Genomic DNA, 21,376 nt, shown 5'->3' with positions numbered 1-21,376 from the left:
TATGTACACATGCAGATATGATTCCCTTAGTCTATGAGCCATCCTTCTAAAATGTCCATTGAGTTAATTTAATCCATGACTTTGGGCTCCATCTGTCATAACAGTCATTGAGGGCAGGAGAGATGGTGTGTGGTGTTGGATTGTTGCATGTTGCATCCAGAGCTCGCAGCTGGTATATCTGGCACGGCCTACGCCCACGGTTTAGCAGGTTGAAGATGTCAATTTTGAGGAATCGGCTGGGTGCTGATTGCTGAAGTCAGTTCCAGTTCCATCATCGCTGCACTTTGCTTGGTTTCATGAAAGCTCATCCTTCATAAATTTTGGGTGCTTCTTGCCGTAATATCATTGATACAGCACATAGCAATTGTAGTAGTGATGACACACAATGGCAGGGATATTTAGCAATTAACATCATACAATTTAATTTATTGGCTATTCTCACCCAAAATCAAATCCCCTTGACATACACATTGAACTGCCCCATTCTTCCACATCACCCACCAAGTGCACCCAGGTCATTGAGCAAAAGCAATCCCACTGATGGATTTGCTTTGGTCTGAAGCAGGACTAACCCAGACTGTCTTCCCTAATATACACTTTATGTGCACTACAGGAACTTTATCTGCTTCTACAGCATGTGAAAGTTTTGACTGGGCAGGGCCAGCTCGATTGGTAGACCCCCTAGAGTTGACTAACCAGGTCTTTGCTAAATGTGTATCCCAATTTTGAAGGTCCCAGCACACATTGCTCTCAGGGTAATCTTCAACAATCCATGGCATCATTGGATTTTCCCAGAGGCTGGTACATGGTAGGGGATGTGATACACCCACTCAATACCATGCTCTTTGGCCCAGGTGTCTATGAGGTTGTTCCGAAAATGAGTCCCGTTGTCTGACTCAATTCTTTCTGGGGTGTCATGTCGCCACAGGACTTGCTTTTCAAGACCCAAGATAGTGGTCCAGGTGGTGGCATGGGGCATGAGATATGCTTCCATCCATCCAGTGGTTGCTTCCACCACTTGGCGGGTTTGTGGGAGTGTAATATAATTGATCTGCCAGGCCTTGCCGTATTTATATTTAAGCCATCGTCCTCCATACCACAGAGGCTTTACTCACTTGGCTTGCTTGACTGCACCACATGTTACACATTCATGGATAACCTGTGAGATAGCATCCAAGGTCAAGTCCACCCCTCGATCACGGGCCCATCTATATGTTGCATCTCTTCCTTGACAGCCGAGTTATAAATAATTCACGCTCATGTTACCAGTCCAGATCCACCTGAGCCACTTCAATCTTGGCAGCCTGATCTACCTGCTGCTTGTTCTGATGTTCCTCAGTGGCCCAACTCTTGGGTACGTGGGCATCTACATGAGGTACTTTGACAACCAGCTTCTCTACCTGGGCAGCAGTATCTTGCCAGAGTGGGGCAGCCCACATGGGTTTGCCTCTGCGTTGCCAGTTGCTCCGCTTCCATTGCTGTAACCACCCCCACAGGGCATTGGCCACCATCCATGAGCCAGTATAGAGGTAGAGCATCGGCCACTTTTCTTGTTCGACAATGCCTAGAGCCAGCTGGATGGCTTTCACCTCTGCAAACTGGCTCGATTCACCTTCTCCTTCAGCAGCTTCTGCAACTTGCCGTGTAGGACTCCATACAGCAGCCTTCCAACTCCGATGCTTTCCCACAATGCGACAGGACCCATCAGTGAACAGGGCATATGGCTTCTCATTTTCTGGCAGTTTATTGTACGGTGGGGCTTCTTCAGCACGTGTCACCTCCTCCTCTGGCGACATTCCGAAATCTTTCCCTTCTGGCCAGTCTGTGATCACTTCCAGAATTCCTAGACGATTGGGGTTTCCTATTCAAGCCTGCTGCGTAATCAGTGCAACTCACTCCACATAGCATCGGTTGCATGATGTGTAGAGGGGACCCTCTCTTTGAACATCCAGCACTGGCAGTTGGGGTGCCAGAAGCAGTTGTGCTTCAGTACCAATCACTTCTGAAGCAGCTTGAATCCCTTCATAGGCTGCCAATATCTCTTTTCCTTTGGAGTGTAGCAGGCCTCAGATCCTCTGTATCCCCGACTCCAAAACCCCAGGGGTCGACCTCGAGTCTCCCCTGGTGCTTTCTGCCAGAGACTCCAGGTAGGGCCATTCTCCCTGGCTGCAGTGTAGAGCACATTTTTCACATCTGGTCCTGCCCAGAGTGGCCTAAGGGCTACTGCATGAATTATTTCCTGTTTAATTTGTTCAAAGGCTTGCCGTTGCTCAGGGCTCCATTTGAAATCATTCTTCTTCTGGGTTATGTGATAGAGAGGGCTTACTATCAGACAGTAATTTGGAATGTGCATTCTCCAGAAACCCACAACACCTAAGAAGGTCTGTGTCTCCTTTTTGTTGGTTGGTGGAGACATAGCAGCTATTTTGTTGATCACATCCATTGGGATCTGATGACACCCATCATGCTATTTTATTCCTAACAACTGGATGTCCTGTGCAGGTCCCTTGACCGTACTTCGTTTTATGGTGAAACCAGCTTTCAGAAGGATTTCAGTTATTTTCTTCCCTTTCTCAGAGACGACGTCTGCTCTGTTGCCCCATACAATGATGTCATCAATGTATTGCAGGTGCTCTGGGGCTTCACCCTTTTCCAGTGCAGTCTGGATCAGTCCATGGCAAATGGTGGGGCTGTGTTTCCACCCCTGGGGCAGTCGATTCCAGGTGTACTGGATGCCCCTCCAAGTGAAGGCAAACTGTGGCCTGCACTCTGCTGCCAAAGGGATCGAGAAAAATGCCTTAGCTATATCAATTGTGGCATACCACTTGGCTGCCTTTGACTCCAGTTCATATCGAAGTTCTAGGATGTCCGGCATGGCAGCACTCATTGGCAGCGTGACTTCATTCAGGCCACAAAAGTCTTCTGATGTTTCACTGCCCATATGGGACCATTAAAGGGTGACTGAGTCTTGCTGATCACTCTTTGGCTGTCCAGTTGACGAATCAGCTTATGGATGTGAATCAGGGAGTTTAAGTTGGGGCGATATTGCCACCAGTGCACTGATGAGGTAGCAATTTGCACTTGTTCTTCGACTCCTAGCAATCCCACAACAGAAGGGTCCTCTGAGAGACAGGGCAATGTAGAGAGCTGTTCAGTTTCCTCTGTCTCCAAAGCAGCTATACCAAAAGCACATTGTTATCCTTTTGGGTCCTTGAAATACCCTTTCCGGAGGTAGTCTATGCCCAAGATGCACGGAGCCTCTGGGCCAGTCACAATGGGGTGCTTTTACCACTCATTCCCAGTTAGACTCACTTCAGCCTCCAGCAGAGTCAACTGTTGGGATCCCCCCATCACACCAGAAATAGTTCCACCCCTTCATAGCTTGGTGGCATTAGGGTGCACTGTGCACCAGTGTCCACTAGAGCCTTATACTCTTGTGGATCTGACATGCCAGGCCATCAGATCCATGCACTCCAATAAACCCAGTTGTCCTTTTCCTCCACCTGGCTGGAGACAGGGCCCCTCTAATCCTACTCATCATATTCGCTACTCACTTCTTGCAAAAAGGACTTAGTGGTCCCTTCAAGCAGTTCATACATACAAGTAGGCCTTCCACTCGGTCTGGGAGACTGCCTGCTGGAAACAGGAGCGGCATTTGTCTTGGAAGAATCCCCTGTTGTGACTGTTTTGCCTTGCAGCTCATGTATGCGTGCCTGCAGGGTTGAGGTAGGTTTTCCATCCCACTTCCTCATGTCCTCTCCATGGTCACGCAGGTAAAACCACAGGGTGCCTCATGATATGTACCCCGTATATCCTCTCGTGAGGAGAGAAATGCTTACTCCTAATAGCTGAGATACTGGTCCATACATGTGGGGAAAAGGAGATATCCTCTCGAAGTTCCTGGACCTTCCAGGACAGTTTCTCCACAGCAAATACGAGGGAGGAAGAGAGACTGTCTTCATATTGCCAGAGCTGGCCAGTCACTTCATCCACTGTTGGTGCCTGTTCGACTTTCCAGTCCATTACTATCAATGAGTTGATGTACGACAATGGTGCACTCTGTACAAACTTCTGCCACGTGGGTTGTGTGTATTGGACTTCATCAGGGTCTGTGAGTAACTGCGCATTGTCCAGGTCATAATTAACCATCTCCCACATGGCTAATTCCCTCAGGTACTGGATACCTCTCTCCATGGTGGTCCACTTGCCTGGATGACATACATCTTCACTGAAGGGATACCTTTCCCTCACACTTGACAGGAGTCACCTCCAGAGGCTGAGGGCCTGTGCCTTCTTCCCAGTTGCCCTGTCATTGCCCACTTCCCTAGACAGGGATGCTAGCTGCTTGGCCTCCTTACCCTCTAATTCCAAGCTTCTGGTCCCGTTATCCCAGCATTGGAGCAGCCAGGTAACAATGTGCTTGCCCGAAGGGTGGCTGAAATATTTTTGCATATCTTGCAGCTCACTCAGGGACCAGGTGATGGTCCTAGGTTGTCATCATTCTTTACTAAGCAAACTGATTTTTTTTTTTTTATTTCTTCTTCTGTATAGGGGTGACTGATACCTGCATGGATTAGTTTTTTTTTTGTTCAGCTGCAATGCCTGTCGCTGGGGTTTGAGTAGTGTCAGTGCCTGTCGCTGGGGTTTGAGTAGCTGCAGTGCCTGTCGCTCTGTTTTCCCTTTCTTATCCCTGAGGGTGCTGCCTACTATAGAGCAGTGTTTAGTAGACTGTGGCCAGGGCCCAGCACAACGCAGGAAGTTGTGCCTCCTTGGAACAGCCACAGCATTTTCCTTTCAAATATTCTATCCCTTTATCAGGGTCCTATAGTTGTTCGAGAGTGAAGTTACAGACCATTGGAAGTGAGAAGTTCACTAGATACCTGCCCATATTCTCCCACATGCCATGCCACCCATGACTATCCATCCTCAGGGCAGATCTCTGGGTGGTATTCTTCAAAGAAGTTTTTGTAACCCTAAAGAAGACCTGGAACACATTCAGGAGTCATAGCAATAAGTGCATGCTGTCTTTAACATACCAAGGATATTCAAAATTCTCAAAAGCTGTTGTAACCAGCCTCAGTTGTCCTTGTTAAGGACAGCATGAGTTGTTGAGGACAACAAGAAAAGTTTCTATAGGTATGTCAGTGATAAAAGGAGGATGAGGGAAAATGTGGGTCCGCTCCGGAATGAAATGGGTGACCTGGTTACCCAGGATATGGAGAAGGCTGAGGTACTCAACGACTTCTTTGCCTCAGTCTTCACTGGCAAATGCTTGAGCCACACTGCCCAGGTCACAGAAGGCAGGGACTGGGAGAATGCAGAACCTCCCACTGTAGGAGAAGACCAGGTTCGAGAATATCTAAGGAACCTGAAGGTGCACAAGTCCATGGGACCTGATGAGATGCATCCGCGGGTCTTGAGGGACCTGGCAGATGAAGTGGCCAGGCCACTCTCCATCATATTTGAGAAGTCCTGGCAGTCTGGCGAAATTCCCATTGACTGGAAGAGGGGAAACATAACCCCCATTTTTAAGAAGGGTAAAAAGGAAGACCCAGGGAACTACAGGCCGGTCAGTCTCCCCTCTGTGCCTGGCAAGATTATGGAGCAGACCCTCCTGGAGACTATGGTCAGGCACATGGAAAACAAGGAGGTGATTGGTGACAGCCAACACGGCTTCACTAAGGGCAAATTGTGCCTGACAAACTTGGTGGCCTTCTATGATGGGGTGACAGCGTCGATGGATAAGGGAAGGGCAACTGACGTCATCTCCCTGGACTTGTGCAAGGCATTTGACACTGTCCCGCACGACATCCTTGTCTCTAAATTGGAGAGACATGGATTCGATGGATGGACCACTTGGTGGATAAGGAATTGGCTGGATGGTCGCAAAGAGTTGTGGTCAATGGCTCAATTCTCCAAGTGGAGAACGGTGACGAGTGGCGTTCCTCAGGGGTCAGTACTGGGACCGGCACTGTTCAACATCTTTGTCAGCAACATGGACAATGGGATCGAGTGCACCCTCAGCAAGTTTGCTGACGACACCAAGCTGTGTGGTGGGGTCGACACGCTGGAGGGAAGGGATGCCATCCAGAGGGACCTGGACAGGCTGGAGAGGTGGGCCCTTGCGAACCGCATGAAGTTCAACAAGGCCAAGTGCAAGGTCCTGCACGTGGGTTGGCGCAATCCCAAGCACAACTACAGGCTGGGCGAGGAATGGATTGAAAGCAGCCCCGAGGAGAAGGACTTGGGGGTATTGATAGATGAAAAGCTCAACATGAGCCGGCAGTGTGCGCTTGCAGACCAGAAAGCCAACCTTGTCCTGGGCTGCATCAAAAGAGGTGTGACGAGAAGGTCGAGGGAGGTGATCCTGCCCCTCTGCTCCTCTCGTGAGACCCCACCTGGAGTACTGCGTCCAGCTCTGGGGGCCCCAAGTACAGGAGAGACATGGAGCTGTTGGAGTGAGTCCAGAGGAGGGCCACGAAGCTGATCAGAGGGCTGGAGCACCTCTCCTATGAGGACAGGCTGAGAGAGTTGGGGTTGTTCAGCCTGGAGAAAAGAAGGCTCCGGGGAGATCTAATTCCAGCTTTCCAGTACCTGAAGGGGGCCTACAGGCAAGATGGTGAGGGACTGTTTATGAGGGAGTATAGTGACAGGACAAGGGGTAATGGGTTTAAGCTGAAGGAGAGTCGATTTAGATTAGATGTTAGGAACAAATTCTTTACTTTACACTTTCTAAGGTGTGAAGATGTTAGGAACAAATTCTTTACACTTTCTAAGGTGTGAAAGTGAGAGTGGTGAGGCAGTGGAACAGGTTGCCCAGAGAGGTTGTGGAGGCCCCATCCCTGGAAGTGTTAAAGGCCAGGTTGGATGAGGCTTTGGGCAACCTGGTCTAGTGGAGGGTGTCCCTGACCATGGCAGGGGGAGTTGGAACTAGATGATCTTTAAGGTCCCTTCCAACCCAAACCATTCTATGATTCTATGATTCTATGAGAGAAAAAGGGAGGTGAATAAGTGGGAGAAAGTATACCTCCCATTTTCCCCATAGGTTGGGTGTGATTATTAATGAATTCCGAGAGATGTTGTCCGAGGTATGGGCATGACAGCAATGCCACATACAAATACCAGCTTAACTTCATGACCAGTGATGTTATCATAAGTCGCTACTACACAGGAGAACAAAATGAGAATCCTGATCCCTCTCCCAGAGGTGATAAATAATGTCACAGGGAATACATACAGCAAGTAAGGTTTTACATAACACAACCATGTGAACAAAGAAAACATCATTGTGAGCAGTGACTATTTCACTAATATAATAAATGCATATAACAACTTTGTTTTAACACGCTCGTGTCAGATCTGTTATCTCAACCCTTTGTGCCCCATGTTGGGTGCCAAAAAGGACTGTCATGGTTTAGCCCCAGTAGGCAGCTAAGCACCACATGGACACTGCCTCACTCATCTGCTCCCTGCCTACCCACCCTGATTGGATGGGGAGGAGAATTGGAAGAAAAAGATAAAACTCATGGGTTGGGATAAGAACAGTTTACTAGGACAACAAAGGAAGAGGAAAATAACAACAACAGTACTTAGAATATACAAAGCCGGTGATACACATTACAATTTCCTCACCACCCAGAAGCCTGATGCCCAGCCTGTCCCTGAGTAGCCACCACTCCTCCCCGGACAGCCCCCCTTATATCCAGAGCATGGTATCATAGTATTGAATATCCCTTCAGCTAGTTTGGGTCAGCTGTCCTGGCTGTGATGCCTCCCAGCTTCTTGTGAAAATTAAGTCTATCCTAGTCAATAACTAGGACAGGACATAATGAAATTAAATAGCAAGACATTAACTGTTGACACTTCTCTAAACAGGATGAAAATTGAGCCTTATTCTCTTAAGAAAAATTGCACTTTTGGTTTAACAAATGGGAAAAAAATCCATGTTGAATTGCAGCAGTAACAAGACCTCATAAATGAAAAACATTTAACAATAATTTACAATCAAGCCTTCTGTTAGAAATTTGGACAAGGCAGACCAAACACTAACACTGATACATGTAATCCTTGCATGGTTTGTCCTGTAACTAGAACTGCTACTTAAGTCTATTAGTTAGATAAACTGGTGAAGCAGAATATCAGTCTTGCTGTACTGGGAGGATAAGATAACATGTCAGGCTGGGAGCTCTGCAAGGAGGATATAATTATTTTGAGATGGTCATCACTTCTGGAAAGAAGCCCTCACCTCCTGCTGAACACCACCTGGAAGCTGTCACTCACTTATCTCAAGAAAACATTCACAAGATTGCACCACATGCAAATGTGCCAGATTCTGTAAAGCATGCTATTCCTGGTAAAAAAATAAATGTTTCTTGACTTGTGGAGGAAAGAAAGAGCAAACTGGAGAAAAACCTACTTCAAACAATGAGCAATGTTCATGGCCTTGGGAAAGTAGACAATAGCAGTTGGATATTTTGGGCAACCACATTAAATTCCACTGGTTTTGTCTTTGATACCTCTCATAACATTAAGTCTCGTTCAGGAGGGCTCTGCAATATTATTGCAAGTATTTTTGTAGATAAGGATGCAACTACTTAACTGGCTTGGCCAGAAATGGGAGGTTAAATAGTCTCAGCTGTGACAGCTGGATACCCCAAAGATCTCCCAGTGCATCCTTTCAAGAGCAAAGTCTTGTCTTCTACCTCTGCAAAGCATGGCATAATCCAGCAAGAACTTTAATTTAATTCTGAATGGCCCTAGGTACGTTGAAGGCATGTGCCAAGAGTAACAGGAGATACCTTGTTTTTTTCTGATTAACTTCGACAGCTTTCTATTGTGCAAATGCTATGGAGTCAGAAAGGAAAGATAATAAGTTATTGATCTCACATCCATTTCATTACTTGTGGAGCTGCCCTAGATGCAAGTGTTTTTCCTGTGAAGCGGCTTGATAGATCTTCACAGCATGAAGAGCTTCTCAGTCTCGGCGGATCTTTTGCCCCAGTCATAGTGCACTCCATCACTCCAGCAGTGCAGTGCCAAGTGTTTGTATGCATGGATGTGGGGCTCCAGCAGCCCCCGGAGGGCTCCTGCTCACTCTTTCACTCCCTTGGCACCATGCAGGACTGCATTGTTTTCTGTCCTGTCCCACCACGGAGCTTTCCAAGCAGAAGAGATCTTGTCAATTTAATTTCTGCTTGTGTGGACTGTAAAAGGGAAATATCCTTATACGTTTCTGCTGTGGGAGCTGATAATTTATTCCTTTGTTTCCTGTTTTGATTAATTGTTAATCCATGGAAATCCTTCCATTTTAGCCCTTGGCACTTTTTAAAGAACCTTTGCTACAGTGCTGTATCAAAGGCTCTCCGAAGATCCACATTGTAGGGAGAACTATTTTCTGTATTCTTGTTGAAATATTTTTTGAGTCAGTAGCTATGGGTGACAGACACTAAGTGTCTTTTGAAAGAAACATGACTTATACAGACTTCCAAATAGATCATATTTATCCATGCATTTACCAATCTATGCTTTTTTCAAGTTTCTTCCAACTTGCCTTGCCCAAAAGACAAATTTTCTGGTGTGCAATTTCCTTGAGTCTGTTTTTAAAATTGGTGTCAGATTTGCTACATCCCACTTCTTTGGTGCCAAGGCTGATAAGTGATAAATTCCCACCTACACTTAATATTTAACAGTTTCCTACTGCATTCTTTGAAACTCCCAGGTAAATCTCCTTGACCAACTTAATGGGAATGAAACACAGGACGGAACAGAAATTATGCATGGCTCTTTAGATGATATACTGAAAGCCTATTTTATGGTGATTCTATGCCTCTTAGCATGGAATTACCTACTTTGTAAAAGATTTTTAATTATCTGTAAAAAACAATAAAATAAATAAATCCTGTACTTCTGGAAAAAAAGTCTTCACAGTTTTCTGGAAGTTCTGCAGAAAACTAACCATTGCTGTTACTACTTAATTTTACATTATGTTTGTATAACAGGCAGGAAGAGAAAAAGCTTTCTTAAATACCAGGACTTCTTCCAAATTCAGAAGCTAAAGAGTCCTTACAGGTAGTCCATAGCTCTGCCTCTCATGTACAGCATCATCCTGTCGTGGTTTAGGCTCAGCCGGCAGCAAGGTACCACGCAGCCACTCGCTCACCCCTCCCCCAGCATGATGGGGAGGAGAAGTATAACAAAAGGCTTGGGTCGAGATAAGGACAGGGAGAGATCACTCACTAATTATCATCACCAGCAAAACAGACTGAACTTAGAGAGGAAATTCATCTAATTAATTACTAAACAAAACAGAGCAGAGCAATGAGAAAATAACATCAACTCTTAAAACACCTCCCCCCACCCCTCCCATCTTCCCGGGCTCAACTTCACTCCCGGCTTCAACCTCCTCCCACCCAGTAGCACGGGGGGGGGGGGGGGGGGCGGGGAATGGGGGTTATGGTCAGTTCATCACACGTTGTTTCTGCTGCTTCTTCATCCTCAGGGGGAGGACTCCTCTCATCGTTCCCCTGCTCCAACACGGAGTCTCTCCCACGGGGTACAGTCCTTCACGAACTGCTCCAGCATGGGTCTCTCCCACGAGGTGCAGACCTTCAGGACCAGACTGCTCCAGCATGGGTCCCCCACAGGATCACAAGTCCTGCCAGCAAACCTGCCCTGGCGTGGGCTCCCCTCTCCACGGGTCTACCGGTCCGGCCAGGGACTTGCTCCAGTGTGGGCTTCCCACAGGGCCACAGCCTCCTTCAGGTGCCTCCACCTGCTCCAGCGTGGGGTCCTCCACAGGCTGCAGGTGGAATCTCTACACCCCCTCATCCTTCCTCCATGGGCTGCAGGGGGACAGCCTGCTTCACCATGGTCTTCACCACAGGCTGCAGGGGGATCTCTGCTCCGGCACCTGGAGCACCTCCTCCCCCTCCTTCTGCGCTGACCTTGGTGTCTGCAGAATTTCTTACATCTTCGCACTTCTCTCTCCAGCTGCAAAAACTTCCCCCCCCCAACTGGTTTGGTTTTTTTTTTCCCTTCTTAAATATGTTATCACAGAGGCGCTGATTGGCTTGGCCTTGGCCAGCAGCAGGTCTGTCTTGGAGCCAGCTGGGATTGGCTCTATCAGACACAGTGGAAGCTTCTAGAAGCTCCTTACAGGAGCCACCCCTATAGCCCCCCCCCCCGCTACCAAAACCTTGCCATGCAAACCCAACACACATCCCTAGGCTATTCTTCTTCCATAGTTCATTTTTAGCACCTTTCCAACACAACAGCCAAATTCCCCAGCACCATCTCATTCCTGTTCCCCTTTCCATCATCCTTGGAAGTGGATAATCACCTGGGTACCAGTAACTCAGCTACAAAGTGTAACAGAGAAGAATGAGGGAGCAGCCAAGGTTGGAAACAACCAACTGGTGGACCGTCCAGAGCCCATTTGATCAAGAATTGTGCAAGGCCTCCAGATGAGTACTTCAGGAACTGGAGCCGCCAACTGTGCTGGAAGTTCTGCTGCAACCCTGAAAATCATCTAGTTCTGCTGAGGGTGGTGACGAGCACAAAGCTTTTGGAGTCTCTCTGTGTGATTCAAGGATGGCACCTTGTGAACTCCTACTCTAAAATGTTTCTCTTTTATTTCTGATCCCTTGGAACAGCTGAAGAGAACACCCAGGTGTGTTGAAACATTGCTGAGGTGCAAACAATGCTCTCACATTTATACTGGTAGGAACCAAGTCTGTTCAATGATGGCTCTCCAATTCCCAGTCACGCTTTTATTCTGTTTCCAATCTGATCCTGACTGTCACTTTTGAAGAGCACAGAATGGAAAGAAAAGGTGCAACATTGCAGACCGTCTTTTGATTCTAAAAATTCCTTATATTTTAAATCAGGCAGTGGAAGTTACTGCACAATAACTGTATCGTTGTTTAAATTAATGAAAAAATGTCACCCCTTCCCATGGTCATTTCACTGTATGCTATGAATGTGCAGTAACAATGGTTTCTTTTTCCTGTTACAGATAGGTAGTACTGAAAGCAATTTGCTCTTCATGTGCTCCATTGCATGAAATGATTCATTATAACTCATGCAATATGCTTTTATAATATGGATTAGTGTTTATTTGCTTGAGCTACTTTTCCTTCCCCTGATGCACAGTCAGTTTATTAACTGAGTTCATTTGGCTAATGCAGTACAAACTGTTTAAATGTCATGAAATATACAACTACATTTAAAATATCAAAACAGAAGTTAAAGTAAAAACTTTAACTAGGAATTTTCTCACTTGTTAGCTGCTTAGATAGTGGTAACAAACTGCTGTGCATGTTTTTGCATAATCTCCATCATCTGATCTTCCTCCTTAAATACACGGACTTAATTGCATGTGTAAGCTAAAGTTCACATTTGAAACTAGCCTCACTGCTTCTCCTCCAAAAACAAGCCACAACTGGCTGCTGTGAGCCAACACTTTTGGGTACAGCTCATCCCTGCTAAAGAAGGAACAATTCTGGTTCACAGGAGGACCAGTCTATATGTTGGTGGCTTGGCTGCAGTCTATGGATCTGCTTAGGAGAGCAAAGATGTACATTAGGATTACAAGCTTTGCAGCTGAGAGGCAGAATGACTGACTTCTGACTAACTACAGAGGTATGGCTAATTTTTGCAAATGACCTGAAAACCCAGCAGAGGACAGCAAATTGGTGAGTTTGTGTTTAAAAGAGAAGAAAATATGACAGCAACTAAGGAGCAATGAAGAAAATCTACACAATAGCAGGAATGTTAAAGATAACAGAGATAACTGTATGGGAAAACTGTGGCATATACGTGTGGTGGGTTGACCCTGGCTGGATGCCAGGTACCCACTAAAGCTGTTTTATCACTCCCCTCCTCGACTTGACAGGGGAGAGAAAATATAACAAAAGGCTCGTGGGTCGAGATAAGGGCAGGGAGAGATTGTTGTCTGAAATACGAAAGAAGGAGTTAACATTTGGACTGTGCATTCTGAGCTGTGTATTCATTATTGTTTATTGCTTGAGAATAAGATAACTAGGGATTTGAGAACAGGAGGACCGTCCTTGAAACTGTCAAATGTATTTAGAACGAGGTATACTTAGATAAGATGTAGCAAAGGAACCTTGAACAGAGGAAGACTTGCTAAAGACAAGGAGATGTACATCCTTGAGAGCGAAAAGTCAGCAAAAGTCCTCTAATTGGTGTCCTTAGAGTGAACTGTCTCATTATAATACGAAAACCACACCTCCAGTGCTAAAAACACCCCCTCCCAGATAAAGACCCCTACTCGCTGAACATGTGTAGTGAATTTAGAAGGTACTGTGTCTTTAAATCAAAGTGAGCAAAGAGTTAACCAATTGTAGTTTAGAAGGTGTGAATAGTAGGCAGGACTAACACCCTGGACTGTATAAATATACAGTGTAACTGTAACCGGTGTGCTAGCTTTGTGGGAAACTACCTAGCACCCATCTTTGCGCAAATATGGAATAAACAATATCTTGTCTCTGTGTGTAAGATTGTCTTATTGCACACCGGGCTAACGAACTTGACTTAAAGGGACAACAAGATCACTCAGCAATTACCATCATGGGCAAAACAGATGCAACTTAGAAAAAATTAATTTAATCTATTACCAATCGAATCAGAGTAGAGCAATGAGAAATAAAACCAAATCTTAAAAAACCACCTTCCCCCCACCCCTCCCTTATTCCCAGGCTTAACTTCACTCCCAATTTTCTCTACCTCCTCCCCCCGAGCAGCACGGGGGGACAGGGAATGGGGGTTACAGTCAGTTGATCACACGTTGTCTCTGCCACTCCTTCCTCCTCAGGGGGAGGACTCCTCACACTCCTTCCCTGCTCCAGCGTGGGGTCCCTCTCACGGGAGACAGTCCTCTGCGAACTTCTTCAACGTGGATCCTTCCCACGGGCTGCAGTTCTTCACAACCTGCTCCAGCATGGGTCCCTTCCATGGTATGCAGTCCTTCAGGGACAGACTTCTCCAGCATGGGTCCCCCATGGGGTCACAAGTCCTGCCAGCAAACCTGCTCTGGCGTGGGCTCCTCTCTCCATGGGTCCACAGGTCCTGCCAGGAACCTGCTCCAGTGCAAGCTTCCCATGGGGTCAGAGCCTCCTTCAGGTGCACCCACTACTGACTGGCTCGGCCTTGGCCAGTGGCAGGTCTGTCTTGGAGCCAGCTGGCATTGGCTCTATCGGACATAGGGGAAGCTTCTAGCAGCTTCTTGCAGAAGCCACCCCTGTTAGCGCCCCCCGCCACTACCAACACCTTGCCACACAAACCCAATTCAATATGTTATTTTGCAGGGCAACTGACTGAAGCCAATTGTTCATTAAGTGTTTTTGGCAGGCTTGTGAATGAAGATATCCAAAGGCTTGAAACTCTTCAGTAAATGCTGGAGTCACAGATGTGATTTGGAGGAAAGGACAAAGGAGACAAGTCTCTTGCAATCCAGGTTAACATTTGAACCATTGGATCTACTCAGTTACAAGCCTAAATATGGATTTTTAGGGGCATAATTTAAGGCTACTATATCTGAAAATTTCAGCACTATGTTTTTATTTTCTGTGTTTTCTTACAAAATAAAGGCCTGTCTACAACTCATTTCCAGCATGTGCCCTCCACTCTTAGAAATCCCAGATCCCTTCCTGTTAAAATATCATGTATGCACCCAACACAGAAAAAAGACAAGGTGAAATCCTTTCTTCTCAGTGAGAGAGCATAGATACCGTCACATTGGCCCAGATAAATGGCTTATCTGAAATATATACTACTGGCTAGGAAGCAAGAACACTAAAAGTAACTCAAAAGTGCATAGACTCAAGGCCTTCCCTCAAATTTTTCTACTAGCCATCAAAGCCATGCCTAATCGCAATGGAAATTGATGATGGAAATACTACTTTGCTCTCTGCCAAACTGAATCTTCCCTGTAGCCAAAATGGCTTAGCCAAATCAGAGTGGTATAACTTACACTTCCCTGTGCCAAATTTTTCAATCCTGGCTCCTGGAATGGCTCTGTAGCAATTTCCACTACATAATGGAACATTTTTCTTGCTCAGAGATATTTAAACTTCTGGAAATAAGGCAACTATTCTAAAGGCTTTGGCTGCAGGTAAAAGTTTTAAATCTGCATTCTTGACAGTTCTGCCCCTGTCCACATAAAACAGGATGCACTAAACTGATCGCGATTTTGAACTTTTCAGGTTTTACTGCCAATTCTGCTTTGGCTTGTGTTCCATACTTCTATAGTTGCATGTAATTGAGAAAGTAGGTAACATAGAGAAAGGCCTTAGCAAAGACACACCAGTTAGAAGAATTAAGAAGAGAAAATTACCACAGTGAACAAATGACTATCAACTATATTATAGTACTATTATTTACCAAGAGGAGGCAAGAGAGTTTGTGGCTTAAGCTAAGGAAAGATTCTGCCCTTTCTCATTATTTTTTGTCACTTCCTAACAAGATTGAGATCGTTATATATGCAAATACATCTAGTCTTCCTGATCATCAAAAAAGTAATTAAAAATAAATACCCTTCTGTGATGGTTTTGCGTGGCAAGGTTTTGGTAGCGGGGGGGCTACAGGGGTGGCTTCTGTGAGAAGCTGCTAGAAGCTTCCCCTCTGTCTGACAGAGCCAATGCCAGCCGGCTCCAAGACGGACCCGCTGCTGGCCAAGGCCAAGCCAATCAGCGCCTCTGTGATAACGTATTTAAGAAAGAGAAAAAACAGTTAGAGAGCACTTTTGCAGCCAGAGAGAGGAGTGAGAAGATGTAAGAACATCTGCAGACACCAAGGACAGTGCAGAAGGAGGGGGAGGAGGTGCTCCAGGCGCCGGAGCAGAGATTCCCCTGCAGCCCGTGGTGAAGACCTTGGTGAAGCAGGCTGTCCCCCTGCAGCAGCCCATGGAAGAAGGATGAGGGGGTGTAGCGATTCCACCTGCAGCCCGTGGAGGACCCCATGCTGGAGCAGGTGGAGGCACCTGAAGGAGGCTGTGGCCCCGTGGGAAGCCCACGCTGGAGCAAGCTCCTGGCAGGACCTGTGGATCCGTGGAGAGAGGAGCCCACGCCAGGGCAGGTTTGCTGGCAGGACTTGTGACCCCGTGGGGGACCCACGCTGGAGCAGTTTGCTCCCGAAGGTCTGCACCCCGTGGAGGAGACTCACGTTGGAGAAGGCTGTGAAGGACTGTCTCCCGTGAGAGGGACCCCACGCTGGAGCGGGGGAACGATGAGTCCTCCCCCTGAGGATGAAGAAGCGGCAGAAACACCGCGTGATGAACTGACCATAACCCCCACTCCCCGTCCCCCTGTGCCGCTGGGCGGGGCGGAGGTTGAAGCCGGGAGTGAAGTTGAGTCCGGGAAGATGGGAGGGGTGGGGGGAGGTGTTTTTGAGATTTGGCTTTGTTTCTCATTGCTCTACTCTGTTTTGCTTAGTAATAAATAAGATGAATTCCCTCTCTAAGTTCGGTCTGTTTTGCTCGTGATGATAATTGGAGAATGATCTCTCCCTGTCCTTATCTCGACCCGTAAGTTTTTTTTCCATTGTACCTTTTCTCCCCTGTCTAATGAAAGAGGGGAGTGATAGAGCGGCTCTGGTGGGCACCTGGCCCTCAGCCAGGGTCAACTCACCACACCTTCATGTATGAGAAACAGCTTGTCAGTGCACTAACTGCAATCTATAAAATTTGAGTTTGCCTAAATCACAAAACATGTTTTCAGCCAAAATCCCACACAGCTATTGATCTTTTTTTCTGAATATTTCAGGCCAGGCAACGAAGTCCCTGGTACCTCCTAACTCTATGAACAGATGGACAAATTTCCCTTTCTCAGCAGAGAATACACTGCAATTCAATGGCACCTTACTGCTTAGACTAATTCCTCTGTGTGTCACAGAAGTCAAATCCATGCCTTTAGACAACATCCATCTGCTACTTAATTTCATGGTGACAGCAAGAACCCAACTGTTATCCTGTCACTCCAGTAAGAAGACCCCCTCACCTTGGCTGGCAATAGAAGACTTACAGCATATGGCTGAGCAGTACCCAGTAGAAAGCATGCAGAATTATGCATACCCAAACAAGGCAGCTATAAGGGTGAGACTCAGTTCAAAATGAAGACACCTATATTTAGCTCTCTTTATGCAAGGTAGGGCAAAATGCCTAAACATCTGTAGCTATCTCAGACTGCCTAGGGTATTCTGCCTGTCTTCCAGCCTCTGCTTCAAAAGGCATGAATCTCCTATAGGTCATATGCCCTATCTACAAGTCTCATGCAGAATTTTTGGATACCTAAAGGATATCCATATGATTCATACATGGATGAGTCTCATCCTTAGGTGTCCAAGCTTCCATGAAGTCAATGGAGAGCTAGTCAATACAGTCCCTGGAACAAAGAACAGCTGATGGAGTTGATTTAGTTGCCTGAAAACAGATGTTCAGGGACATTTGAGATACCTGATCTTAAGCTTCATAAAAATGCTCTTTAAGCTTCTGGCCATTCCAGAAGGATACAGATGTCCTGCAGGGCCTGTGTCATCTCTGTGAGTCCCATGCAGATGTCTCAGGTGCCCAAGGGTGTCTTTAATGATACTAAAGCCCTATACATGGGTTACAGATACAATCCCTAGCTCTATAATTGGGAGCTTTGACGCTCAGTGCACACCTAAACTTAGATGGTTTAATCTGGATGTGGAATGCACACAAAATGTCCAAGCACAATAAGTGAGGAGACAACAGCATAACAAAAGGGCATTTTGATGGAAGTAAAAATTAGATTTGATATGTCTCAGAAGGGAAAATAATTAATCCTACTTCTTACATAAAAATGAGGAAAATAGAGCATTTGAGCATAACAGCTCCATACAATAATTTAAAAAATGAAATGCATTTCTAAAATCAGATTAGATAAAAAGAACAATAAATTCAGGCTTGTAGCTCCTAGAATTATCATTGTATAAAAAAAAGTTCACTCAAATATTTTTATCGTGCTATCATTAAATATGAATGCACCTCTAAACCTGCTTCAGAGGATGAATTAGCATAGCTGTAATATTCTGGAACAAACTTTGATCTAGTAGCAAAAATGATAAAAGACATTTCCCATTTCTTTTCACTGGGAAAAAATTAGTTTTGGAACTGCTTGAACTTATGTATTGTTTTATTAACTGGGACTAATTCCCAGTTTATTCTTCTATGTCCTTATGTGACCTACACTCATTAGTTGTAGAGAAGGAACAAGCAGATAAAACTTATTTTGCTTCCTAAATGTTTTGCAACCTGTGTCTGGAGCAATTCCCCTCAACCACTTCTGATGTCAGCAGGTATAGTAAACTAAAATAGCTAGGTATGTGCTGGATATGTATTTGAAACACTGTAGTTATATTAATGTAAATATCTCAAACACAACTTGTATATGTGTACATGAATATAAGCTCTTATTTTTTTCTTGAACCATGATTATTATTGCACAGAAGTAGGTGATCCACTCATGAAGCAGTACTGTCTCTTGTTCATGTACCTAATTAACTAAATTAAACTAAATTTTCAAAATCACACAATTCCCCATATTCAAAGCAACCTAAATTCTTAGGCACTTAAGTTCTATTGACTTAAGAAAAAAGTCTTCATTATCTGTGAAAATGGGTCTTATGTTTTCAAATCCATAGGGCACAAGACCCATTTACCTATGGTAATTACACACCTATTAGAAATTACCTTGTCATTACTGTGGCCTTTGCACTTGAGGCACCTTGAGGACACAGACTGTGTGGGGTCAGCATCCAGCTGGCAAGAGGCTGCAAGTCCCAAACCTGCTCCGCTCTAGCTTACACATGAAAACCTGATGCAGCAGTGTCCTGGGTTTGGCTAGGATAGGGTTAATTTTCACCAGAAGCTGGGATGGGACACAGCCAGGACAGGTGACCCAAACTAGCCAAAGGGGGTATTCCATACCATGTGACATCATGCTCAGTATAAAAGGGAGGCTAGTCAGGGAGGAGTGGTGAGGATCCAGGATGTGTGGCTTGGGGACAGTCCAGCTTTGGGATGGGTCTGAGTTGTACGGTCATCGAGTGAGAAACTGCATTGTGTATCACCAGTTTTATACATTGTTAAGTACTGTTGTTGTTGTTTCTCTCGTGCTTTGCTGTCCCAGTAAACTGTCCTTATCCCAACCCAGGAGGCTTTTTGCCTTTGTCTTTCCCATTCTCCTCCCCATCCCATCGGGGGAGGCTGGGGGTGAGCGAGCGGCTGCATGGTGCTCAGCTGTCAGCTGGGGCTAAACCACATCAGTCCTTTTTGGTGCCCAACGTGGGGCAAGAAGGGTTGAGATAATGACAGATCTGACCTGAGTATGTTAAAACAAAGTTGTTAAAAGTATTTATTGTATTATTTCAAGCAGCCACTGGTCACAATGGTGTTTTGTTTGGTCACGAGGCTGTGGAATCTAAACCCTTACTTGCTATATGTACTTCTTGCGATGCTGTTTATCATCTCTGGGAGAGGGGCCTGGATTCTCATGTTGCTGTACTGTGTGATAACAACTTATGATATGATAACATCAATGGTCATGAGCTTAAGTTGGTATTTGTATGAGGCCTTGCTGTCATGCCCATACCTCGAATGACATCTTTTTGAATTGATTAATAATTGCACCCAATCTATGGGAAAGATGGGGGGAATACTTTCTCCTGCTCTTTCACCTCCCCTTTTCCCTTCAGGCTAGTTAGGCAGCTTTTGAGAATTTTGAATACCCTTGAGATGTTCAAGCCAGCGTGTTCCTATTATTATGTCTTCTGAATGTGTTTCAAATCTTGTTCAGGGTTACAAAAAATTGTTTTAAGAATACCACCCAGGGATCTTCCCTGAAGCTGAATAGTCAGGGCTGGCATGGCATGTGGGAGAGTATGGGCAGGCATCTAGAGACCTTCTCACCCCCAATGGTTTGGAATTTCACTCCCGAACAACTACAGGGCCCTGATGAAGTGATAGAATATTTGAAAGGAAAATGCTGAGGCTATTCCAAGGAGGCACAACTCACTGCACTGTGCTGGGCCCTGGCCACTATCTACCAAATACTGCTCGATAGTAGGCAGTGCCATCAGGGGGAAGAGAGGGAGAACAGACCCACTGGCATGGCGGCTAGCCCAATCCCCACAGCAAGTACGACGGCTACCCTAACCCCAGCAACAGACACTGTGGTTAGTCAAACCCCCGTGATAGGGACTGCAGGTGAACCAAAAGACCAACTCATACCAATATCAGTCACCCCTATACACAAGAAGAAATACACACACAAATCAGTTCACTTAGTGAAGGATGATGATGAACCGGGACCATCACGAGAACAGGAAGAAGAGCCAGAACCAGAGGTAATCACCTGATCCTTGTCCCTGAGGGAGCGGTGAGATATGCAGAAAGGATTTCATCCACCTTCCAGGGGAGCACATCATTACCTGGCTGCTCCGATGCTGGGATAACGGGGCCAGTAGCCTGGAATTAGAGGGCAGGGAGGCCAAGAAGCTGGGATCCCTGTCTAGGGAAGGGGGCATTGACAAAGCAATTGGAAAGAAGACACAAGCCCTCAGCCTCTGGAGGCAACTCCTGTGAAGCGTGAAGGAAAGGTATCCCTTCAGTGAAGATGTCATATGTCAGCCAGGCAAGTGGACCACCATGGAGAGAGGTATCCAATATCTGAGGGAATTAGCTGTGCAGGAGATGGTTTATTATGACCCAGACAATGCGCACAGATCCTGATGAATTTCAATGTATTTGACCCAGATGGTGGAAGTTTGTATGGAGCGCACCATCGTCGTACGCCAACTCACTGGCAGTAATCAACTGGAAAAGTGAAGAGGCACCCACGGTGGACGAAGCGGCTGGCCGACTGTGGCAATATGAAGAGAGTCTCTCTTCCTCCCTTGTCTCAGCTGTGGAGAAACTCTCCCAGGAGGTCTGGCAACAGAAAGAGGATGTGTCCTCCTCTCCACCTGTACAGACCAGTACCTCAGCTATTCGGAGTAAGTGTTCCTCTTCTCAAGAGAGAGGATATAGAGGGAACCCACCACGAGGGACCCTATGGTTTTTTTCTGTGTGACCATGGAGAGGACATGAGGAAGTGGGATGGAAAAACCTACCTCAATCCTACAGACAGAAGTACATGAGTTGCAAGGAAAAATGGTCATAAAAAGGGGATTCTTCCAGGAAAAATGCCACTCCAGTTTCCAACGGGCAGTCTCCCAGACCAAGTGAAAGGCCTACTCGTATGTATGAACTGCTTGAAGGGACCACTAAGTCCTTTTTGCAAGAGGTGAGTAGTGACTATGACAAGCAGGATTAGAGGGGGCCCTGCCTCCAGCCAGG

At 46.0% G+C, this 21,376-nt stretch overlaps 1 protein-coding gene and 1 long non-coding RNA gene across 7 annotated transcripts in view; both read right to left on the bottom strand.

The window, feature by feature from the left end:
• The window catches only part of LOC104638524 (growth hormone receptor), a 240,184-nt gene that overhangs the window by 77,311 nt on the left and 141,497 nt on the right, over positions 1–21,376 (bottom strand). Inside the window, exon 1 of one of the 4 annotated variants that reach the window (XM_075738981.1) lies at positions 8,887–8,962. The exons of the other annotated variants lie outside the window; for them this stretch is intronic. The gene's annotated coding sequence lies outside the window, so the exon portion shown is untranslated. Of the gene's footprint in view, positions 1–8,886; positions 8,963–21,376 lie in introns of those variants that run through there. 4 annotated transcript variants of the gene reach the window in all.
• The window catches only part of LOC142599218 (uncharacterized), a 159,113-nt gene that overhangs the window by 118,572 nt on the left and 19,165 nt on the right, over positions 1–21,376 (bottom strand). The gene's annotated exons all lie outside the window — the stretch shown is intronic.

This window comes from Balearica regulorum, chromosome W (genome assembly GCF_011004875.1).
Source record: "Balearica regulorum gibbericeps isolate bBalReg1 chromosome W, bBalReg1.pri, whole genome shotgun sequence".
NCBI lineage: Eukaryota > Metazoa > Chordata > Aves > Gruiformes > Gruidae > Balearica > Balearica regulorum.
Note: the sequence above shows the minus strand (reverse complement) of the source record. Positions and strands in the feature narration are given on the sequence as shown.